This window comes from Phyllostomus discolor, chromosome 6, assembly GCF_004126475.2.
Source record: "Phyllostomus discolor isolate MPI-MPIP mPhyDis1 chromosome 6, mPhyDis1.pri.v3, whole genome shotgun sequence".
In the NCBI taxonomy this organism is placed as follows: domain Eukaryota; kingdom Metazoa; phylum Chordata; class Mammalia; order Chiroptera; family Phyllostomidae; genus Phyllostomus; species Phyllostomus discolor.
Window position 1 is genome coordinate 138291582 of NC_040908.2, and position 25191 is coordinate 138316772.

Here is a 25191-nt window from a genome sequence, read left to right on the forward strand (position 1 = left end):
TCAGGGGTCTTGCAGTGTGAAGGACAGTTCTTGACCTTGAAGACTGGTCCTATATCCTCCACGATTGATGTATCTCCCCAGAGGTTCATGTAGGCGAAAAAATGATTTGTAGCAATCTGAGCCTAGAACCCAATACTGCTTAACACATGGCAAGTAGTATTTATCACACAGCTTTAATATACACTGTACTTTCCAGAAATGCTACAAAGAGAGTACTTGGGGGAAGAGTGTGCTTTCTTTGTTTTCTTAGGCGTCTCACTGGGAGTTGCTCACCAAGAGATGTAACAGAATGACTAAGGTTAAGGATTTGGGAGCTAGCCTGCCTGGCTTGTAATCTCGGATGCTACACTTATGAGCTGTAGGTGTGACTTTGGCCAAGGTACTTAACCATTCTGTGGCCATTTCATTAGCTATAAATTGGAGAGAGTAACAGTGTCTACTCAAAATGTAGTGAGAATTAAATAGCCTATAAGGTAATGTACTCAGAGCAATTCCTGGCACAAAATAAGTGCTGTGACTTTATCTTGGGAAATCGCATCACTATGGCAATGCAATGGAGGTTGTCTGTGGCTCTAATACAACTACATCTATGCTGTTCTGCAGAGCCAGCTGTATTCCTGATGATTATGATATGTGTATGGGTATGCACATTTATGTCTTCTTAAAAGTATGAACTGTAAGAAAAAGTGTTAAAAATAAATCATTGACTATTGTCCTACTTCACTTACGTATTAACTTGTCTCAAGTAAGCATCCAACTGCCTTATTATGTTTTCTAGGGTAGCCATGCCCAGCCTTTTACATATTGGGTATGTATTATTTTATTATGAATACTTTTTTATCTTAAATTTATAGTTTATGTTAATTTTTCAAGATTATGCATATAGGTAGGGTTTTGAGGGTTTGTCTATTTATTTTGTTTATGGTTGCGAAGATAGAGAACCTGATTTCAAGCTGCTCAAAGTCCAGTGTTTTCCTGGTCTGGACAAAGGAAACCCGTGATGATGCCGTGGAGTCAGCACCGTGTCTGAGAGAAGGAAGGTGTGCTATGGGAATGCAGGGTGTGGGTTCGCAGCAGCTTGAGTCCAAAGGCGTTGTAAAAGCATAAGCACCACTGTGCTGCTTAGAAAAAGCTGAGGTGTATCTTTGTGCATTTCCAGACTTCCAGACTTATCCCCTTTAGAAAATAGATTGGGATACACAACAGGCCTCTCTGAATGTGGTGTCACCCCCTGTGCCATTCATCACCCCTCCTTTGGGCTCGTCACCTAAAGAGTGTAATGAAGAATAGAACTTGGTTAAGGCTTTCTAACCCTCATCCATGAAAAGTAAGTAACACTTTAACCAATAGTGAGGGTTTACTCTAAACCAGGGAAACCTAAAATTCATCTAAATTGATCATGCATCTAAAATTCAAATATAATCACATCAGTCTCCCGACTAAAAGCCTCGGTGGCTCCCTGTGCCTAGAATCAAGAGGGTCACATCCAGTGCCCTTTGTGATATCCTAGATTCTCTATGATCGGGTCCCATCACCAGTTTCATCTCTTGCCTTCTCTTGCCTTTAATTGTATATTTCAGCCAAATATATAGGCTTCCCAATGACCTCTTCTCTTATTTTTGTCTTCATCATTTAAAATGATCTGATTCATACTTTTTATTTACCTACTCTTTGAAGACTTAGCTCTAATGCCACCCCTTCTAGGACATTTCCTGCATGCTGTAGGCAACCAGTGGTGCCTGTCCTCTGTATGTCCCTGGCAGTCTGTGCATCTTTCCAACCAGAAATGACCACAGTACGTTGACATTCATCTACCAGTCGGTAAACTCCTCAAGGGCAGATGTCATGCCTCCCTCATTCTGATACTGCCAGCATCTGGCACAGCAGTGCAGAGTGGATGCTCAGAGCTTGCTGGCTGAGCAGCCCTCATCCAGAGGTTGTAGCAGAGGCCGTACTGGGCAGCAGTCTGCAGCTCCGACTCCTGCGCTCAGACCTTGCCTTCCCAATTACTGCTGTGTCACCTGGACAAACGATTTCACAAACTCTTTGAGCCTCAACTTTCTCACGTATAAAATGATAAGAATAGAGCTATCTTCACCATAGTTGTTGTAAAAGTTAAACTTAATGATGAATGTAAAATGCATAGCAAGTCGTTTCACACATAATTGTCACAAATGTTCACGGCCATCGATTCTCATTGTTATATTTACAAAAGATGGTACTCAAACCCCAAGACAAATCACATCTATTTAAGGCTACAAAACCTTCAGAGAAATTTTTCCCAGGTTCACTTGCTTGCCGTTTGCTAGCATTTGTCAATCCTTATAGCCAGAAAACGACAGGAAAATGGCCCTGTGCACGGATCGTGTTGTCTATCACTCATTTTCTACCTCTTTTCAATGGTCTCTCTCTCTGTGTTTGAGAAAAGATTATATGCTTGGAAATGAATTCAGAAGGTTAAGGGAGAGTAGCCTGGGGAATATGAATAAAATTGAGCCCAAGATAAAATTATCAGGCCTGCCACTTTTTCAATCTTGCCCCCTAGAACACACTTTAATAAAACTATTTCAGTTTGTGTTTTTTTTTCTGATTTATTTTCAGGACTTTCTGATCCACAGAGTCATGTTTCCTAGCTGGTGAGCTGGAAATGTTGGTAAATATATGGAAGAAGCACGATATTCCCCTTAAATGATATAGACGTTAAAGAACTGAAAGTAATTTCAAACATTATGTGAATGTGATATAACAATACAATAATGGCCATACATGGTTGCCTACTGTGATGAGCGTTTTCCATTTCTCATTACATCCAGTAATCACAACAGGTCAGTGAGGAAGTTGCCATCGTTACTGTCATTATAGAAATAAAGGAACTGAGGCTTGGACATCTTAGGATTTGTACAAGATCAAAAGCTGTAATTATTAGGTTGTAGTTTCTCAAGAAACCAGATGGACGCAGCAAGCTAAGGAGCAGGATTTATTAGAAGAAAATAAGAGGGAAAGTGGAACCAACCAAGGGAGGTTTGGGCTCATTTGGTTGTTCTTAGGGTTTTTAAGTGCAAACCCCACAAAGGGTAACTGGTTGCGGTGTCAGAGTCTGATTGGCTAGAGCTGGTTGCTGGGTGCCATTTCTGCTGACCATTGTTCTTGATACATCTTGTCAGGCTCAACTTAAAGCTGCATCCTGTGATGCCAGATGGGCAGACCCCAGACCCCAGTCTTAGCCGGGCATCTGTTTGTCCTGGATAGGGTCGGCAGGCAGTTTCCCAGGCAGGCATTTTCCTGGCTATACTTTCCCATGGTGTAGTTTTCCCACCTGGTGATTTTCCATTCCTCCTAGGCCTACCTAGGTCTATCAATAATGAGACACTCAACCAATTCTATGTGACTGCCAAGTTCATGCTCTTCATCAGTTCACTGAACAAACACACACACACACACACACACATGTTCCTATGCATGTACTCACATGTGTGTGAAAGCAGTAGATGTAGACTCCTGAGTATATAAAGCTGCAAGTGGAATATAATTTTTTTTTTGCTCCACATTAAAAGTCCATGTTGACTCTTGTTAACAAATAAAAAAGAAACAAGTTTAAAAATATTTATTTTGGCCTGTTCCTGGACACCACAGAATTCAACGTCATTCAACTTTGGGAATGACTTTAGCCTCAGAGTCAATAGGGCAAGACTGATTTTTTTTCCGGGTAACCTTTGAATTGTCTAGGTTCTCAGAAGGAATATACAATGTTCACTGTATTTTTTTTTTCTTTTTTTTTTATAGAAACTTCTCCGCCCAGCTGGGGCTGGCTGTTCAGTTAACACCTCTAGTCACTGGAAAATGTAATTCGCTAATTTCCCTAATTATCAAACCCCCTTCCTGTCTCCAGCTTAGTTCATCATTAGTTTGATTGTGCTTCTGGATATTAGAGATACTGCTTATCGAGTGTAACCTGTTTTTCCCTTACTGCAAATTGTTGAACTTTAAAAATTTGGAACATTGCAACATTATTTTAACTCCTGCCTCTAAGCAGGTTAACTCTTTTGATTATTATTGAGTCATAAATCACCTCCTGGCCTTTTGCCACTGCCAGGTTTGCTGTTAGTTACTCGGATCATTCTGAAATGCCTCTTGGAAAATAAAAATTTCCACAACTTATTACATATCTTGTTATCTCATTATACTGAGAGAAGGAGAAGGATCAGTGTAATATTTGAATCGAATCAGGTGCGTTGGTGAACAATTAGGGATGGTACCTAGAAAAATAATGAAAAAGCTCTGCTTTTCTTGGACAATCTGTAAAATCCGTGTTGTTGATGTCTGTTGGGATGACAGGAATGTCCAAGAGGAAACCATTAAATAGGAAATGTTGCTAGATGCCCCTTCCTTTCTTCCTTCCTTCCTTCCTTCCTTCCTTCCTTCCTTCCTTCCTCCCTTCCTTCCTCCCTTCCTTCCTTTCTTCTTTCCTTCCTTCCCTCCTTCCATTTAAGCCATCTATGTTATTGTGAGTTATTGAGTTCTCACTTTGTATGAAGCACTGTGCAAAGCTCCCAGATTTAGAGAGTGGAAATACAAAGATTAATCAAATTTAGTCTTACCCTCAAGGTTTTTTTTTTTTTTTAATATACAATATTAGGGGAGGCAAAACATGTAGGAGAAAAGGAAACTAACATCCAAGGTGTAGAAAGTACTTAGTGCCATCAGGAGGCACGGGTACACTTATAAAAGCTCAGATGGGAGATTCTTCCTATGGGGGAATCAGGGAATCTTTGTGACTGTGGCAGCCTTTGAACTGGCCTCTTCAAAAAAGAGATGAGTGTGGGGATGGGGACAACATTCCAGGTGGAAGAATGTAGAATAATAGATGAGAAATCTCATGTTTCCATTAGTTGCCTCGTTCCTGTCCCATGTCTGTGGGGCTCTAGGCCAGCAGTCCTTGAGCCCTTAATGTCTTCTGACCCTTTTCCTTTTATTTTGCCTGATCACATTCATTTGCTTGCATTCGATGGATATTCAGGGTCTTCTAGGTGACCAACTGGCTAACCTATTGATTTGTCCACATGAAAATATCGTTGGTCTACTATATTATTCATTTGAGGTTATCTGTTCATATTTGAAGAAGGGGTTTCTGAGAGGTGATCTTAATTCTACTCATACAGTATTAGATTATCAGGTTTTCATTTTTTTGTTTTTTTTTTTTATGACAGGAAGGAATACTTTCAATTTTCTCCAGATTGAGAAATTACTGTCATCCTAGCTAACTGGGCATTCTCTTTGTCAAATGTTATTGGGCACAAGGAAACATGGAGAAGGATCTAGATTTTGTGGGCAAGATAATTTGCGCATAACCAGTTCTATTTTTGGGAGGGGGCAGACAAATGAGTTGGAGGGAAATTATGAGGTTTACGTGGGCACCCTGTAGTATACCACAGTCAAACCAGGCTTAGAGTTCAACTCTTTCTACTAACTGTATTAACAAGAACAGAATATTCCTTACATTTGCACATATCTCTGTTCCAAGAGCCTGTGGTTCAAGCCTGTGGAATGTTGTGCTTTACTGTGTGAGGGATAGGGAAGGGAAATAGAGTATTTCCTAAATAACGTTGTATACCATGTACTGTTTTTAAGGTATTTCTCCTTTTCAAAACTGTCTCCTGGAATATCATCCCACTCATATTAAATCATAATCTCAACCTGGACCTGTGAAATGGCCTCCCATTACCTCTTTCTTCTCGTCTCCTGTCACTATCACCATTAAATTGCTTTCAGTCATGTTGACTCTTCTTCATTGACTCTAATAACTTCATTTCTTCTTTGAGGTGTTACACTTTCTGTATCTTTTGCCTGGAGTGGCCATCACTCCAGAGGGTCTGTGGTTCCCACTCATTCTTCATTCTGGTCTCTGCTCAGGCAGACCTGCCCTGACTTCCTGGTTTAATATAGATCTTCTCCCACCACTGATCTGGGCTGCTTTACATCCAGTTAGCTGTCTCCACCCCAGTTAATACCACCTAACATTATGGTATATAGTAATAGATTTATCATCTGTGCTCCTCTCTACAGTGCAAATGTGAAGAGAATGTGGACTTCTGCATTGCTTACTGCCCAATTTCCAAAACCTAGGACAATACCCAGCACATCATGGGCATTTAATCAAAATTCATTAAATTTGCATTAAGTTTTGCTGTCCCTAATTTATAGAAGCATATTGTAGTCAATAGAGATTGGAAATTTACTCAAGATTGTTGGATAGTTATGCAGCAGCTGGGAGTTAAAGTGTAAAACTCCTAACCCTTTACTCCAGAATAACTTGAAAGTTCATGCTGTAGTGAATTCCTCCCTTGTATTGTGGAGTTTGACGTAAGTGCTTTCCTTCCTTCCACAATCCCTCTGTTATAATTGGGTATTTGTTTTTTTTTTTACTTCCCATTTCAATAAAATCTAATCTGAGTTATCATCTTCTGTAGAATGACTATGGGGAGCTACTACATATAGTAATCATTAATTAATGCACAAAGTATTAATTACTAACTTTAACTTTAGCTAATTCAACTAATACTAAAGATGATTCATTCCTCCAAGTCCCCCACCTCCCTCCCTCCTATTATTCGACAAACCTTATTTCACATCTCTTATCTCAATTCAAGAATATTAGAGCTGGATGCCATCTTAGAGAACCAGAGTGGAAAGGGATTCTTTCCGTGTCATGTATTGTATGTCCCTGTAGTCTCAGGGGCGTCCAACCTGTGGCCCGCGGGCCACATGCAGCCCAGGATGGCTGTGAATGCAGCCCAGTACAAAATCATAAATTTACTTAAAACATTATGAGATTTTTTTGTGATTACATGTCATAATGTATTTAATGTGTGGCCCAAGACAACTCTTCTTTTTCCAGTGTGGCCCAGAGATGCCAGAAGGTTGGACACCGCTGCTAGTGGTCCCCACATTCTTTCTGATGTGGCCAGCAGCCTCTCAACCTGCATGTGAGGAAAACAAAAGGGGGAAAAAAAGCTAAAAGTAAAATCTATCTTAATGTCCTAAATGTTTCCTTTGCCTCATGTTAACATTTGTTATAACCCAGCCTCCTTGAAAGCTCTTCTATTTATTTTATCTATGCTTTTTTAATTATGTGGAGACATGACAGGCCATATCTCAGTGTCATTTTAATAGAAAATATTGATGTCTGAAGTTGCGCCCTGCTGGGAAAATTTTAATTATGATCCACACGTCCCCCGCCTGAATGGTGAATGGCTTTGTGCTAAATTGTGATGTCATTCATAGCTATCTGTTACTTCCCACCCATATAAGGGGAATATACATCTGCCTCCATTGTCACATCACTTACCCAGTTCCCTGTAGGCACCTTTGGCAAAACTGGCCGTTGGACTTGCTTTGGCCATGAGCATGAGAGTGAATAGGCTCTAGGGTGCTTCCAAGCAGATGCTCCCTACTACAGGAAGAAGCTTGTTGTGCTAAGGGGCAGCTCTCTCACTCCGATATCCACAATCAGTGGAGCAAATTCCTAGTAGACCCAGAAGAGAGCTTGAGCTGACTTGCAGCCTTATGTAATACGTGCAAGAAGCAAATGTTTTATTGTTTTTGTTGTAACTCATTGAGAAATGTTGTGTTTGTTTGTTAGCTATAGCACAAGCTGAGTAATAGAGGTTCAAAGAAAGAAAAGGAAAGAATTATAAAATCTCAAGGTTGAAGATACATCAGAGGTCAGTGAGTCCTACATCAGACTTTAGAATGTCCTAACAGCCAGCCATCAGGCCACTGCTTGAAAATCTGTACTCGCAAGGAGCTATCTCGTCAACTACTTCAGCATTTTAGGAACTTATCTTACTTAACTAATATTTTAAAGATATCGCTACCTCCATGACATCATACGAGTTGCACCTGTACAATTAATTACATATAATTCCTCTTTATTTAAACTCTTAAATAAATTGACTTAACAAGGATTTGTGTTATCATTGCTAGAAATGTTTAAATTGCTTGCTTAAAACAGAAGATCATATCATAAAAATACATACTATAGAAACTAAACATTTTAAAAATTCCAGCTCTGCTCTGTTCCTACAGTTACGGGTCTTTCTCTCTCTTCATTAACGAAAAGTATTAGGAAGTCTCAGAGGATTGAGCCCTCCTCCTTGTTACCAGGAAGACAGAAGGAGAAATCAATAAAGGGTGATTCAGGTTAGTTCAGCCCGCACCCGGCCCTTTTGCGGACCCTCAGGGAGATAGCGGAAGTTACACTGGGTGGAGCAAAGAGAGCAGTGCTTCTCTCCAGGCACAGTTTTTAGGAGCGGATTTTTTAAACAACTTCTTTTATGATAATATATTGCTACCATGGGTATTGAGTTTGTTGAAAGGCTGATAAAATTCCAGCTATCCTTCCACTTTTCTACCATCACATCTCCCCACAGTCTTAATCACCACCACCCCCATACACATCTCTGAGTCAATCAATGTTTTCTTGTTTGCTCTCACTCCTGTGCCTCTTCCTCATCTTCCTGCCCTGGCTGCACTCCTGCTCGTCAAGCCCCCTCATGGTGGTGCAGGAGTGAGTAGAACTCATGTTGGAAAACTACTTATGTAAAATTCACCATTTTTTTTCTGTCTCCCAAATTTAATCAGTACACAGTAGGAGACTATGGAAAACAGCAAATGACTAGTGATCCACTCACTCTCTTTGGTCTAACTGCAAAAACCCTTCCCTTTCTGAAGTATAAAGTGAAGTTTTCCTGAAGCTTTTACTATTGGTTTTGGAATCAGCAAAATCTTTAAGCCACCCTAAGCCCAGGGGCTACGTTTGGTTTAACCATTCAGTTACTAAGAAGGGATTGGGGCTGCTTGGCTTCCCATTCAAGAAGAAATGCAAATCAGTCAGGTGTAAGCTTGTGTGTGGCAGCAGGACCCAGTCACACACGGGGGAAGGACAGACAGTTCACTGTCTGGGAAGCACCTGCTGTCACACAACCTGGCAGACCCTTTTGTAAGTGAAGCTGTTAGACTGTCCATTTGGCTTGACAAGGTCTGCACAGGCCTGCTAAATTGTCTCACTTCTCTGACAGGAAATCCTGCACGGTAATTCCTTCTTTGAGTTAAAGTAGCTTTCAGGCCTCTGTCTACTGGGAGAGTATCTGGACTGCTCTGCAATGAATACCTGATTAAAGCTCCTCTGTATGTGTAATGGGAAGGAGACAGCTCTGCTCACCTCCTCCAAGTGCTCATTAGCATATACATGTGCCTAACCAATAGCACTCGGGAGGGGAGAGAAGTAGTTCAGCCAATTATAATGTTATGGTGTTCTGTTCCTCTCAAAAGACTGTTTTAATTTTTTTTCTTTAAGGTTTCCCTCCTAGGTCCTCCTAGACCACCTGGGCAGAATGGGTGGGGGTCCATCCCTTGAACTGACTTTAACTATTGTAGCCTGCTGCCTTTTACCTCCTCTTCCCAGCTTCTGTTCTGGCTCTTGGTTATACGATTTTGGACAGATCACCAGTCACTTAACCTCTTGGAGCCTCAGTTTCTTCCTCAATAAAATGGGAATTTATAGTACCTTCCTCAAAGGCCGTTGTAGATATCAGTGAGATGACACGGGAAGTCCCCTAGGATAATGCCTAGTACATATGGGCTCAATAAATGGTGTCTAAATCAGAATTAGACAGCATGAAATATTAGATCATGTGTCTTTAATGTGAATGCCCCACAGGTAAAGTCTATCCAGATTCCCAGAGCCTTTGGAGCAAGCCCACATGATTTCTATTTAGATAAGATTTAATGACTACTGAACAGAGCTCAGAAAAGAGCAGTGAATATACTAAAAGGTTCATGAGGTCACTCCTCTGAGGAAAAGGTCAGAGGAGATGGGCTCTTTAATCTGGGCAGGTGAAGATTGCAGCATGACTTAATAATGGTCTTCAAGTATGATTGATGTCAGTAACGGAAAGAGTAATGGGAAGGTTGCATTAAAGTAGAAACACATCCTTATCATCCTCCCTAGACCTGCTAGATATTTCCTAGGAGCACAAGCAGATGGAGTAGATTCCTATTGCTAACAACAGTGGACCCTGATGCTGGAATTGAGGAGAAACCCCCTGACTGTGGACTTGGCTGAGGCAGGATCTGGAGGGCTGTGGACATTTTTGAAAATGCTCTGCCTCCTGGACTGCAGGCAGTCTCCTGAGACCTGCCAACAGATGGCGGTCTGGCCTCTTAACCTGAGGTTTACCCACAGTGCTCCACAGAGCACCAGACTCCTAGTGCCTCTGCCACAGTGCCTGCTCAAGGACCTTTATCTTGAAAAACGGAGGTAATATTCTACCCCTTTGGTTGATGCATGTGACATATCCTAACATGACAAATGCTAGTTTTCATAATAAAAACTGTGGTCGTGGTGCAGTAATAAGAGAAATTGTACAGGAGCCTCTGGATACCTGTCTTCCACTAGGTTGTGAACTCTTTGGGGGTGGATTGCTTACTCACAATGTTTGATGTTAATGGCTCTCAGTGATGGCTGCACAGTAGAATTCCAAAGGAGCTTTGAAAAGAACACTGATACCAGGGACTCAAACCAGACTATTTGCATTCAAATGTCTGGGTATGGTGCCTGGGCACTGCCATCGTACATAAGGCCAGTCAGGTTTGCGAATCAGTATCCTGGCTGAGTGCAAGACTGGAACTAGGAGAAAGAGGGCAGGTAGGTAGTATGTATTGTGATCCTTATCCCAACAATTGTGAGTTCTTGAAACTTCCCAAATCATCTTGAAAAGAATAAGAATATAATTTATTTAGAATACATTGGATTTTTTTATCCTTTTAACACTGAACCTCCTTGGAAAACAGACACAAGATTCAAGCTGTTGTCTAAATGTTTTACACTCCCTAATATTTTTACTTGTCCCTCGTATGAATGATAGGAACTGATTCTTTCAAATATGCAGACGGAAGGAAGGCTTTTGATGTCCATCTTTTGCAGAGTTTCATATTCTTTGTGACTTTTACACCAAACAACCCCAACAAAAAAAATGTGAACATTTTATTTTTCTAGAGTCAGGGCCAGCATCTCATATAGAAGTTTTCACATTATCTAAATTTACATGCCACAGAAGTAACTGAATTTCTCCTTGGGCCACAAAGGTTTATAGGCCATGATGATATATGTATGGGTGATGAGTATCTGGAGAATCTAAAAGGTTGAGTGAGCATTTGACAAATAAAGGATCCCATATTGGATATTCAAAATAATTAGCTAGAATAACATAAAAAGGGAAGGAGGAGTCTGCATGTAACTGTGACCTTTAGAGCATCCTTTCTTAAAGTAATTATCAGAATCCTGGCAGTGAAAGGGAAATTATCAATGAAAGGTGTTTGTTCTTTCCTCTCCCTCTTGCTTCTTTGATTTCCTTAGAATATGGCCAAGTTTCCCACTTAAGAATCAACATGGCTTCCAGGAAAGATACTGCTCAGCTGAAATTTAGACAATGTGCTATCTTTTTACCTGTGGAACATGGCATTAAAAAAATTATCATTAAAATGAAAACAAACTTGTAGAATTTCTAAATAGTAGGAAAGGATTTGAGGATTCCTCTGGATTTATAGACCCCATTTGATAAAGGGTTATTGACTCTTAGGATTACTGCTAGTCATCTGTAAGCTTTATAGAAAAAGCACATCCAGCACTACCTTTTTAATATTAAGTGTGCTCAGTAATTCTAACAGTTACCTGTAGGTATTGCTGTTCCATACTGATGGCCCAACTGAAAGCCAGATTCAAGTGCCTGAAAATAGATCAAATCGTCCTTTTTTAATGTTGAAGAACCCACTTGTTTAATCACTTAGAGGCCCAATCGCTTTAGTGTAAGTGTGGCTGGGAGAGCTGCACCCAGGAAAGCCAGTGCTTCCTGCATACATCCCAGGACCCTGAAGAAAGGAAACAGAAACGTCTCCTTTGAAGTGCATGCCCACTGTGTGATTCCTGCAAAGTGCGTCTTCAACAAGCTGAATGAATCATCTGACGCGGTTATTGAAGGTTACCCACCTAAATGGAGGTGTGAATCTCACAAATACAATGACTTAATGTTGTGTCTGAGGCAGAGGTTCTACTTTAGGCAGTAATGACCTAGTGGTTTCACTACTGTGTGTAGAACTCCTGGTACAGCAATTCTGCAGTATGTGTTGAGACGTTCTTACAGTTTTTAAAAGGCGTTTATAATAATTTATGATAGGCAACTTTTTTCATTTAGACTTTTGCTCCTTATATCTCTTTTCCTTTCTTCCACTTCTTCCTGTACTTTGACTTACTCTCTAAGTAACCATCTAATGTACAAATTTACAAATACATACTTCAAGAATTTATACATGTAAGTTTGCATTTGCATATGTTCATATTCATGTGTATGCATGCATACATGTGTGTAGCAGTTATATATGTTCATGTATACATGTAAATGTATTTTATCTGTACATATATAGACATGCATGAATATATGTAAAGTCATAATAATGATACGAATAGCCAATATTCAACTGCCTTTGACATACACAATGTCAATTTAAAGCTGATAGACTCATTGGCTTAAAAACTGTTGAATGATGTCCGACAGTGTGGAGAAACCCCAGTTCAGTCAGCTGTCCCCTGACTGACAGGCATTTACTTTGTCACCCTCCGTGCTGGCAGTGCCTCAGTGATCACCATTGTACATAGGTTCTGAATAGCAAAGCTCTTATCTCTGAAGGAGATATTTTTGTTAGGATATAGATTTTTACTAGAATCATTTGCATATACTATTAACAAAGACATAAGTTTAATAATATTTTCTGATATTTGCAAAACCTCTAATTTTGTCTTGTTTTAGGCTAAAAATAAAAAAAAATCCTAGTAATAATAATAATATAATAATATAGTGGTCATGTCTGCCTTTTTCTTAAATTTAGGGTTTATCCATCAAGATTGGTGCTGCTGCTTTTTGATAGACTTTAGATAATTCAGTAATCATCTAATATTTCTAGTTTATATAGAGTTTTTATTTGGAATAGTTACTAAAACTTATCAGATGCCTTAAGCATCTATTGTTTTAGAATATTACTCTTACAAAATAGCATTTGTAATTCATAAACATGTTAGGAGGCATATACAGGGAAAACTCATGAATAAAATCATTTAAAAATAAGAAGTATTACTCATAATTTGAATTTATATTACCGTTGTTCAACGTTTTGTCCATTTTGTCCTTATTCTTAAGGGCAAACCTTTCTAGAATTACATATTCATTATTCCCTTGCATTTTAATGTATTTAGTTTCAACACACACAACACACACTTAAACAAATTTTGTGTATTTTTGCTGTTTTTTGAGCTTTATAAAAATGGCATCATACTATATATTTTGGTAAATAAATGTGTCCACATCCTACAACCTCATAATCCCCTCTTAGATATACACCAAGGAGACATTCATGGATATGTGTACAGAAGATGTGTCTAAGGTGTATATCATCAGCCTTTTTTTATAATGGCAATTATCTGGAAAGAATCTATATGTTCAATAACAGAAGAACAGATGAACAGATTGTAGTATATTCACATAACATAATATTATACATTATTACAAAGAAATGAACGACAGAGATTTCCAACAACATGGCTGAAACTTTTTAATATAATTTTATTAGGAAAAAAGGAGGTCATAAAAAAGCTGCATCCATTTTTATCTCCAGCACCTACAACCACTTCTCTGTTCCTACCGTGGGTCATCCCGGTTATACCTGTTGCTGTTTATTCTCATTAACAGTGACACAATCCTCTGCCTCTTCCAGTGGTGTTGACAGGCTTAGTTACGTTTACAAACGATGCAAGGTTTGCTGACCATGTGCTTTTCAGTGTGTAATCTCTTTTGTACTTGATTAGTATCGTGCAAAGAAGGCATTATTTTCTCCATTTATAAGAGGAAACTGAGGTCTAATATCATACTTAAAATTGTTAGATATAAACAGGACTAAAACATATGTTCTGACTTTTATTTAGAACTTTGCCCCTGCGTCATATTCTCACACCCAGCACCTTTAAGTATTTTAACCATAAGTATTTTGTAGGGGGTTAATTTTGCCCTTGATGCTCCTGATGGTTGGAGAAGACATATTTTATACTGTTTACTGTTTATGACTGTTATCATGGAATAATAATTTAATATCAGTAGTCTCAGAAAGTATGACTGACAGCATATGTGAACTGCAAGTCTTTAAATGCGTGTGTATCTCTGTTAGTAATTATTTTTTACTGCTAAAGGTATCTCCCAAACTTCCATGGAATAGAAAAATTTTGTGTCTCTGAGTTTGGTAATTCAACAGAGACTCGTTCTGTTTCTATATCATTTTTATTCTAATTCAGTTGGCACAACTGAAGATGTGTGATTTTGTACTGGGAAATTGCTGTGACAGTTGTCTCACATGTTACCAGATGTTATCCAGAGTTTGGCTTACACTTCTTGGATACTGTATTTAAAATCTCACATTAGCAATGGCACATTGTAGGGCTTGCTGTTTCTTAGTATTTGTTAACATGGAGAACATTGTGACAACTGCTATTTAATCTCATCTGCATATCTCATCTGAGTATGCTGTATGCAAAGCAGCAGGAAACCCATTATTTGAGTCATTAACAAAGAACTGAACAAAAGAATATGTTATCACTTATGGGTAATAATGGGTGCATTACTGGGATTTAAACTGATTTATTCCATATCCTCTGACTACTACAAATCTGTTGTAAATGACAAAAACATTATTCAGAGCTTATTTTTCCAGCCAGTGATGTAACAGAGTAGGTCAGGTTCTCTTCTGCGTGGCCTCAGCTCACTATTCATATGACTGATGGTCTATTGTGGTGGGGTAAAGTGGGGTAACTAGAATAAGCTTCATATACAAAGAGTGTTTGGGAGCCAATGTGTTTACATTGTTTATAGCACTTCTTACTGCACTTCCCTCTTCTCCAATATTTTGTGCTTTTCTCCCAAGTCCCAAAAGTTTAATCTGTTCTAGCACCAGCCCTGGACAAAGTCCATTAACACTCTTGCCTTTGGTCTTTGACAAACGGAGACCATAGTTTTGAAATTCTGTCCTTACTGATGCATGTTGTCAACTCTCTCCCAGGAAAGAACTTGCTGAAGGCTTGAAAGGCAGGTGGTGATTTACAATTGACAAATTTCTTACAGGTGTCACAGAATTGATTTCTTATTGATAATATTATCATTCATAGAGATAGAGGATGGTGAAATGAAAATTCACAAAGCATGGAGAAGTGAATAACAATTATCATCAGTATAAGGTAGGAGGATGCGACCCTGGATAAATAACTAATAAGTCTTTAGTGAGGAACTACTATTGACTTTCCAACTCTGGATAAAATGGGAAAACTGAGGAATAGAGATGTGACATGACAAGGAAGTGGTAGGATTCAAGTAAAAGCTTCTGGCTGCAAAACCCATAATCTTATGATTGCAAAGTACCGCAGGAGGTGCAGGTTTTCTTTAAAAGCTGGTTATTGAACCTATCCCCACCCTGATTGTTTGGGACTTTCTCTGCTTGACTCAGGCAGCTCTGTTTTCATCAACATTTACCACATGGCCCTGGGGAAGTTACGCACTCCTGGGGTTTCTGCAGCCTGATTCATCAGAATCGTTTTCAATGTGATTTTAAAAGAAGCTATGTCAAAATACATATCTGCTGCCTGCTAGTATCTTGTTTTTCACAGTCTTCATTATGGTTTCTTGCCTTTCAGATAGTTTTGAGCTTTAGTAATTTTTTGGCAGGCAGATAAATAACAGTGGCCCTTTCTGCTTATGCACCCACATTATGACTACACAGGAAGGAATAAAACAGACATAGCAAATGTTCATGGTTTTCTTCCTCGAGCAGGTCCTTGGAAAGCTGGCTGCTATTTATAATGTGTATAGAATAATTCATTCTCTGTGTTTTGTTCTTGAAGAGAGAATGTACAGCATATCTTGAATGATAAGTAGGGAATTGAAAGAAACAGGAATGAGTATGAATAGAGGCTCAGATTCACACCATTTTTTTTTTCAAAGATTACATTGAAACTCCCCATATAAACCACATACCAGTCAAGATATAGATGTAGGATCAAGAGACTTGAATATACCAATATTAAGACCAAAATCAAATAAACAAGTGTGTTTCTCAGTAACAGGAGGAATCAGGAATTCTGAATTTGAGTCCTATTGTGTCAGACTGTTACTATGTGTCTTGGGTAAACCCTCCTATTGATATTAGCCTGAATTTTCTCATCTGTGAAATGGTAATAATTTTCCTAGTATTTTAAAAAGATTTTATTTATTTATTTTTAGAGAGGGAAAGGGAGGAGGAAAGAGAGGGAGAGAAATATCAATGTGTGGTTGCCTCTTGTACACCCCCTACTGGGGACCTGGCCAGCAACACAGGCATGTGCCCTGACTGGGAATCGAACTGGTGACCCTTTGGTTTGCAGGCTGGCACTCAATCCACTGAACCACACCATCTGGGGCCCTAGTGTTACTTTAAGTACAATGATATATGTTACATGTGCCAGTACAGAACACAGTACTTGACAGTTTCCTTCTTCCCTCATCATAAACATACATAAACGAGCGACTCAATCTGATGATCTTTAAATTTCCTTGAAGTGCTTAATACTCTTTCTAAACTCTCCATCTGTGCTGTCCAAAATGGTAGCCACTAGTTGACCATTTGATATATGGCTAGTGCAAATGAACTACTAATTGTTTATTTTAATTAATTCAATTTTTAATTAAAATTTTTAAACTGAAGCAAAGAAAAATACTTTTTTGGCTTAACTTTGTTGCAGTAGGACTATACTTCACATTAACCATTGCATCATGTTAAGATATTGTCAGTTTTGTAGTGTGACTGTTGACTTATCATCTTTCTCAGGATCTCATTAATAAATGTTTTATATTGAGTACATGTTAAGATGATAATAGTTTAGATATTTGAGTTAAAGTACATTGTTGAAATTATTAGAACTCATTTTATTGTACTTTTTTCATGTGGCTTCTAGAAAATTGGGAATTTTATGCACAGCTAATGTTCTTTGTATTTCTACTGGACAGCACAGGGTTCCAGCTGCCTCGGCACCAAGGTTGACATTTGCAGCCCGAGGACAGCTCCACAGGTGTCGGGGGAGTTTGAGGAGAGGTCTGGCCAGACAGACCATGGTGCATGCATGATGAGACTGGCGTTAGTGTCTTTCTGTGCCCAGCTCCTTTCTTAGGGGCCCTTGGGTGGCAGATAACATTTACATTGCTTCTCAACTTGAGTAGCTGAGTGTAAATCTGGCCCTGTCAAAGTTATTCTCAGCGAGGTAGACCCTGGAAATAATGTCTAAGTCAAATGCCTCAGTTTCTCTGAGTCTTCATTTACTCTTCACTTACCAAGTTTTGGATTTTCTTTTATGTGTGTGACACTAGGCTCTTCTTTTCCTATTGTCTAACAACCAGCAATCGCTCTTTGAACCTTCCTCACCTCCAGTTTTTTCTTGGATCCCAACTTTAATGTAACAAACACTGTGACATCACTGAGAGACATGGCTTGCGTCCCCTGCCTAGTGTTGGGTCCATGAGGTACTCAGTTGAATCCTTTTCTTGCAAAAGCCACACTGAATTAGTGAATAACTTCTGACTTTTTTCTCTTATTGTGAGCATGCTGGTTCCATGAGAGCTTTCTGAGAGCAGACACCACGTTCGTCCTCCAGGGCTTAGAGCAGCAGACTGGCACATGCGTGTCCACTAAATATTTTGACAAAATAACTGGAAAACTAAGATGCTTTTTCCCAAGTGCTTCTCACATTCCTTGTGATAACACCATCATAATAATAGCTCATGTTTGTCGAGGGCTTTGTAGTCTGCAAGTGCATTCACATCCACTCTCTCACTTGACCCTCACTTGAGCTCTACGCTGGGATTATTAGATCGTGTTCTTGGATGGAGGGGCAGAAGCTCAGAGAGGTGAATAAATGGGGGGCAGGAGTTGGAGCTCATGTCTTTTGAGCACAAGGCCTGTTTAGTACTTTCTTCTACTTACATAGCTTCTTCCACCTTCTGACTCCAGTTTCTGTGCATAATTGAATGAACTTGCAGAGCCCTTTAAAATTCTTTATTAACATGGTGCTTATGATGTACCTCTCTTGGGCTTTGGGCAACTTGATTTTCAAAATTTCTTACTCTCTTTATTTCTATCTTTTTTCTATTCTTACAAGTTTGATAAGTTTTCTGCTCTTCGTTTGGCTTCTAGAGAGGATATACACTACTCTAATTTTAATTTCAGTGAGTTTTTATCCATTTTAATCTTACCCACTCATGAGCTCATAGCAGAACTTCCAGAGTCATCTCAGCTTCTCACTTTCGTTTCATCCCCAGGCTGGCACTGGGCACCACGGATTCCACCTTTCTCTCGCTCTCTCTGCAGACTCCGTGGCTCTCGTGCTTGGTATCTCTTGCTTTGATTATTTCAATATGGTGAGCTTCAGAGTTAAGAACATTTTTCATAATAAAGAGTTTTTATTAAAATTATCCGTAAGTTTTCTTAAGGAGTGAGGTAAACCTCCTTGACATACTGGCTTTGGACCATCACCTTGTAGGAGTGCCCCTGTTCTGAGACCCCTAAATGATTTTCCTGTTTATGAATCTTCCTGTTTCCAGTCTTCCTCCAGTCTTTGCTAACCCATGTCTCCAAAGTGAGCTTTCCAAAACAGAAGTGTGATCATGACGTGTTCCTACTGAAAATCCTTTGGTTGATTTCCCCCTGTCGATGTGATGGTGACTAAGTTCAAGTAGGATTTAAGTCAAGGCCTTTCACAGAGGAATTCCACTGCACCTCATAAATGCAGCTCTTCCCCACCTCACTCCTCCATTAGTCCTGGGGTCCAGCCACCGGAACACCTCAATGTTTCCCAAACACTCTGCATGGTATCCTGCATCCAGGTTTTTTTATATATGGTATTTCCTGGGCCTTGTAACGCTCTTTTATCTCTATCAGTTGAAATTCTATCTGCCTTTTAAGGCCCTGCTTAGATATCTCATCTGTGAACTTTCTCTAATTCTTATCTCTAACCCCACCACTAGCCCCCCTTCTTCTCTTTTAAAACAACTAGCATCATCCCTTCAACTTTGACACTGAGAATATGTATAATTATTTGTCTATTTCTTCTCCACTAGACTATGAAATCTCAGGTGTGGGGCAGGTCTCTCCTCTGTGTATCTTCTTACTGATTTGTGCTTTGTTCTTTCTCATTTTAGTAAGTGATTGACTACTGAATGATGATTGGAATTCTGAGTTTTCCCCCAGGCGCATACGTCAAAATCTCAAAACTGTCTGGTTAGTTCAGGTCCACTGGCATGCCGGAGTCTCATAATACAAATAGCCTAATATAACAAGACAGGTTGAAAACTAATTTTAAAAAAATTATGCTGATGCATGTGTTAAAAACACATTCTGTAAATGCAATGTGCTGTCTTAAAATAATGATTTTTTTAAAGGAAGGTCAGCACCCAACGTGGGTTGGATCATTATACTTTACAGAGTTGCCCATTCGGCTGCCATCTGCTAATTGACGAGTTTATTCTGACATTCTCGGAACAGGAAGCAGCCGGATACCAGCGATGCTGGACTGCAGAGCCACAGTGCAGCTGTTGTTCAGCAAAGCAATGCCTCGGCGCCCCCAGCAATTCACAGGTCCACACTCGGCCCAGGTCATGGTGCTCAGTCGTGGTTGGGATGACAGGGTTAGGATTTTCTGGCCGAATTGGTCCTAAGCCACTTAAGAAAATAATACGTAGAATGACTTATACTCTCAGTAGGAGCCACTATTTAAGACTGTTGAAGTAGAATCTGGAGTAAAATTGTCTGGGCTTTACTGCAGCTTGGATGTGTTCTCGCTGTGTGATTTGGGACTTCTGCTTCTTCATCAGGAATGGGGCGAACACTTTATGCAGTTGATAGAGGGATTAAAGAGGATAATATATTCAAAGCATGCAAAATAGTGATTATCTCAAAATATCTAGCAACCTGAGTCCATTAAAATCCCAAGCTCTAGAGATAGATGTTTTATCCTCTCTAATGTTTCTTACCATGTGACCCTAGCCTTCACTAACCAGCATGGAGGAAGTCAATGAGTATTTGTTGAATAGATGCCGTGGTTTTAGGATTATGGCCAGGCAGACAATAGAATAGGGGAATTATTTTCTAGGCACTCTGCTAGGTGGGCTTCTACTATGTGTATGTAATCTTCACTGTATTCATGTAACGTTTTCCCCATACTTTAGACACAAAGAATGAGAACCACACTCTCACAAGTCTAAAAGACTTGTTCAAGGTCATATTTCAGAAGAAGCAAAGTCAGGATTCAGACTCAGGACCTCTATTTCTTCCCATTGAGTCACAATGCCTGGGACATCCTGATCAAAATGTATCTTTATAACATTTTATAACATAAGTTTTGTTCTTCTTCATCGAATAACTTCTCTTCATATATAAAAATATATTCCAGGAAAAATGTTTGGATTTATATTACTTTTGTGGGTGAGGAGAACCTGAATCTGAAAAATTAAAGTTTTTTATTTTAATATTTATCTTCTTGGGACATCTGGCAGAACCTAAGGCTCATCCTTTCTGGAGGAACTCACCCCGAATCAGGTTTACAAGGTTCCCACAGACATAGCTGCATTGAACACAATCTTCCATTCAATATCTCTAAATAATATGAAAGGGAGTCAGAAAAATAATAAGCAGAATAACATATTCAGGGGTTTCAGAAAATAGAACTGTTGGAACCCCATAGATATTTCAGGCATTAAAGTAGAGGATTAAATTTGTTGAATGCAGCTTAAATGGTTTTTTAAGGTACTTCGGATCTTTTGTGAGAATAGAAGAAAGGCTAAAATTAATGAGGAAGTATACAATTTATGAAGTTAGTGACACGTGCTCACCTGCCTGCAGTGAGCGCTGAACACTGTGGATGGCTCGTCGAAACATGAGAAAGACATACACAGAGACAGGCAGTTTCTGTGGGGAAGTAAAAACGGAATGGCCACCCTCTCTCTAGTGGGGAGAGCACCTCAACTCCATTCCCAAGCAGATTTTTATTGAGAAAACAGACTTAGTTTGTGGATTCACAGTCTGGCAGAAAAGATCAAAAGAAGTAGGTGACTCACAAAGGTGCAGACAGAACTCCTGCTGTGATTCCGGGCAAAGTTTGGAGTTTTTAACATATGAAAGGACTACAGGTTCCAAAGGTTTCCTGTCTGTGCCTTTAAATTCCAAGTTAATAACATCCTCCAGCAAACAGGTCTCACAGGATCTTGCATATTCTATGTCCTAGGCCCGATTACCCCGGGGATCCGCCGTTTCTGGTCTGGGCTGCCCCTGCAGGCCTGAGTTAACAGAGAAGACAAAGGCAGCCAGGAGACTTGGATTTCTCACAAGGACTCAGGCTTTGACAAAGCTGAGGGGGCAGGAGTTGATGTCCATCACCCCTTCATATCCACAGCCCCGAATCTCTTCCCTTAGAGCATTCCCACGTGATCGAGTCTGTCTTAGATTCATTCTCTTTCTTAGAGAATTGTTACCCATCATTGACTGCCAATCATGCAAAAGGGGAGCCAGGCATTAGAACAGGCAGTGTTCATGCCAGGGAAATAAGTTTTGTCTCCTTAGTGGCTTCTGGTTGGGAGGTCTTTCACTCAGCTTAAGTCACGAGGGGTTACAGCTTCCTGAGACCAGGCAGGGTGGTCCCCAACAAGTTATCAAAATAAAAAAAAACAGGCTAAAACAAAGAGTAAATCAAAGGGAAAAAAAGCTAACAAAAATAAGGACAGTAAGGAATGAAAAATGGAAGATAATGAAAAGCTAAAGTTATTTCTTAGAAAAGATCCATTATACTAACAAAGCCTCGGGCACTAATCAGGGAGAAGAGACAAGGCACAAACAGTTATTATTAGAAGTGAAAGGGGAGACTTAAGTGCAGATACAACTTATTCCTTAAAATAAAGATGTTTTATGGTAAAATTTGGAAACTTTGATAAAATACACATATTATTAGAATAACGTAATTTACCAAAACTGAGTGAAGCAGAAACATAAGAATGTTTCAATTAGTAACAAATCTCTACTCTCCCCACCATGCACCTAGGTGTCACTACTCACTCCACCACTCCCATAGATATCAGAGCCGGAGCACAGATGTTATACAGCAAAACTGATTGAACATTCAGGAAACTTATAGTACTCATGTTTACAAAATACTTCAGATCACAAAAAGGGGGAAATACTTTGCAATTTTACGTAATATACATAGTACACATGTATTAATCAACTTAATAAAGGAAAATCACAGTTCCATATCATGTAAAAAATTCTTTTTAGAACAAATGTAAGGAAAACAACTTAAAAAAGATTGTGTTTTAAAAATATCATTAACGGGTTGCTTTTATCTTACAAATTCCAGATCGGTTTAACAGTACCTAATGTACCGATATGATTCATTACATTAAATGATACAAGGAGAGAGGTATATTGAATCATTTCAAATAGAAAAAGCTTTCAATAAAATTTATTCACTGTGCTACAGAAAGAAAATCTTAGCAAGTGAAATATGGGCTCTGTACTGAAACCTGTATCAAGCCTCTAATGTAACAGCGAATCAATAGAAACTACCCCTTAAAAAACACAATGGAGTGAAAGATTGAAAACCATTTCATATGAGCAGAAATTAACTTCAGTTTTTGAAAGAAACCACCATGTCAAATAAGTAAAAATATAAGCTAGGTGCCCGGAGACCAGGTATTATATTTGCAGCAGATACAAACCAACAGAGGTATTATTTAAATAATTCGAAAAATCCATACAAACAAGGCAAACAATGTGGACAAAAATATAAACAAATAATTTACAGAAGCAAGGAAAATCAATACGCATATGAAAAGATGTTGTACTTCACTAGTAATCAGGGGAATCTAAACAGAACAGTGAGATACTATTTCACAGCCACTGTGGTGACAAAACTTCTGATACTCCCAGGTGTTGAGGAAGAAGTGAAGCAACAGGAAAAATGACACACTTTTAGCTGGAGCATATATTTATATAACTTTATACGCACTCTCCGTCCTAACAGTCGCACTTACAGGAAGATGCTCGCTTAGGTGCACCAGAACACACCAGCAGGAGTGCTCGTAGCTTCACTGACTATGATGCAAAAGCCTGAGAACTAACTTCTCATCAAGGAGAGGATCGTAGCATGGAACATGAACAAATTAGGGTTATGCCTGTCAGTGTGAGTAAATGTCGATTGAAAAAAGCAAGTTACCAAAATATGTGTGTGGCCTGATGCCATTTATGTCATTTTTAAATTGCAGAAGAATGCCCTACATTGTGCAGGGATTCACACATGGCGAACATGGGGGAATGATAAAACTGATTGGAATGCTGGTTAAATCTAGGAAAATGTGACCAGGCAGTCAGACAGTGGAGCCAGCAACTATATTAGTAGTAATTTATCTTTTTAACTCAGTGGTGGATATTGATACATTTATTGTATTATCTTTTATAATTTTTAAAATTACTTTCCCATTTCATAAAAATGACAGGTGAGCAATAGAGACTATTAGTATTCTCCAAGCCTTCATGGTGATTAAAATTAATTCCAAAACTGCTGAGGATTACTACTACAGAGATATCGTTAATCCTCGTTCCTTGATCTATCAGGAGAGTCAGTGATGCATGTACGTAGTGATAACCCAGAAACTGGAAGTCTCATTGAAAAGTCCAGGGACTGAGGTCTAATTAACATCTCGGGCGCTTGTGTTGAATGATAAGACTTCTCCAGCCCTGCAGGAGCAGGCCAGGATGACTTTACACGATTCTGTAATGTTGGGGAATGCATGACTGATCACATCTTGTTTGCAATTATAGATCATAAGCCTTAATGGATGCCTTTTAGAAGTTGTATTTATAAATGTGCAGAGAGGCAGAGAATAGTGGCTGTATTCAATAAACACCATAAATAACCATGCCAGAGTGGAACACAAAAGCCAAATGCAATTTAGATATGCTCTATGGAATTTGTAAAGCATTTTCTTAAAGCAGAACTGGGTAAGTTCCCATTTCTGCCCTGTAATTGAATTGTTGTAGGAACGTGAAGGAAAGTTCAATCTAGTCTTTTTTTCTTCTTGGTATCAGTCTTTCCCTTTTCACATTCTCTGGCTGGTATATGTAGAAAGTATAAAATAACGGCATATGCTGAGGGCTAAATCTAGCTATAACTTGAGAGGACAAATTGCAAGGCATTTGTTCTTACCCAAATCTGCCAAGATGTCATAATCCAGCCTGGCACAATGTGTCTGAATGACGGTATGACTGAAAAGATGGCGCCTGAAAAGATAAACCTGGGGTGTGGGGTGTGAACAGTTCTTTTTTTTTTCCAAACTGACCTTGTGAGCCCCCTCAGGAGTTTCTTAATCATCCCCCAGCCCCTCTTGCCCTTGATTTACTGTCCTTTGACCACCTGCCTGTGGTCTCTCTCTTTATTATGTGACCTGCTTCTGTGTGGACTAGACTCTTGTTCCTATCACTTCTAGCTAAGACCTCCTTGGCTATTCTTTCCCTTTCTGGTAAGAAGAACTTTTATAGGTGCTTGCTGTTTTCCTGATTTGCTTTTAAATAGTAGTTTTAGTGAAGAGAATGGAAATAGATTGTCATGGTATGTATCACATCTCCATTTTCTCTATGATCTTGGACAAGTGACATAACTTCTCTGAGTTTCTGTGTCCTCACCTGTAAAGTAGGGATAATAATAGTATCTGTGAGATTTGTCTGGAAAAAGCCCAACCATTGTTAATATAACAAGAATGGTTTGCACAACATCAATATAATCTGGTGGCCAAGGAGGTTGGCCTGAAATGAGCATGTGTGAACAATGAGAACTTCACTGTACTAGTCAGTGGGGGTGGTAGATGCTGTTGAGTGAGCATATGTAGTGTGTGGCTGTCACATTCACAACGACTGAGTGAGTAGAGCACAAATCTTCATCAAATTTAGTGTGAAGCTTGAATGTTCTTCTGCACAAACCAGATGATTCAGAAGGCCACAGCTGTGGGCAACTGGTGATTGGCAGCTTCA

General features: G+C 39.3%; 1 protein-coding gene across 2 annotated transcripts in view; it reads left to right on the forward strand.

The window, feature by feature from the left end:
* NELL1 (neural EGFL like 1) overlaps positions 1–25191 on the forward strand; it is a 729686-nt gene that overhangs the window by 631855 nt on the left and 72640 nt on the right. The window lies entirely within an intron of this gene.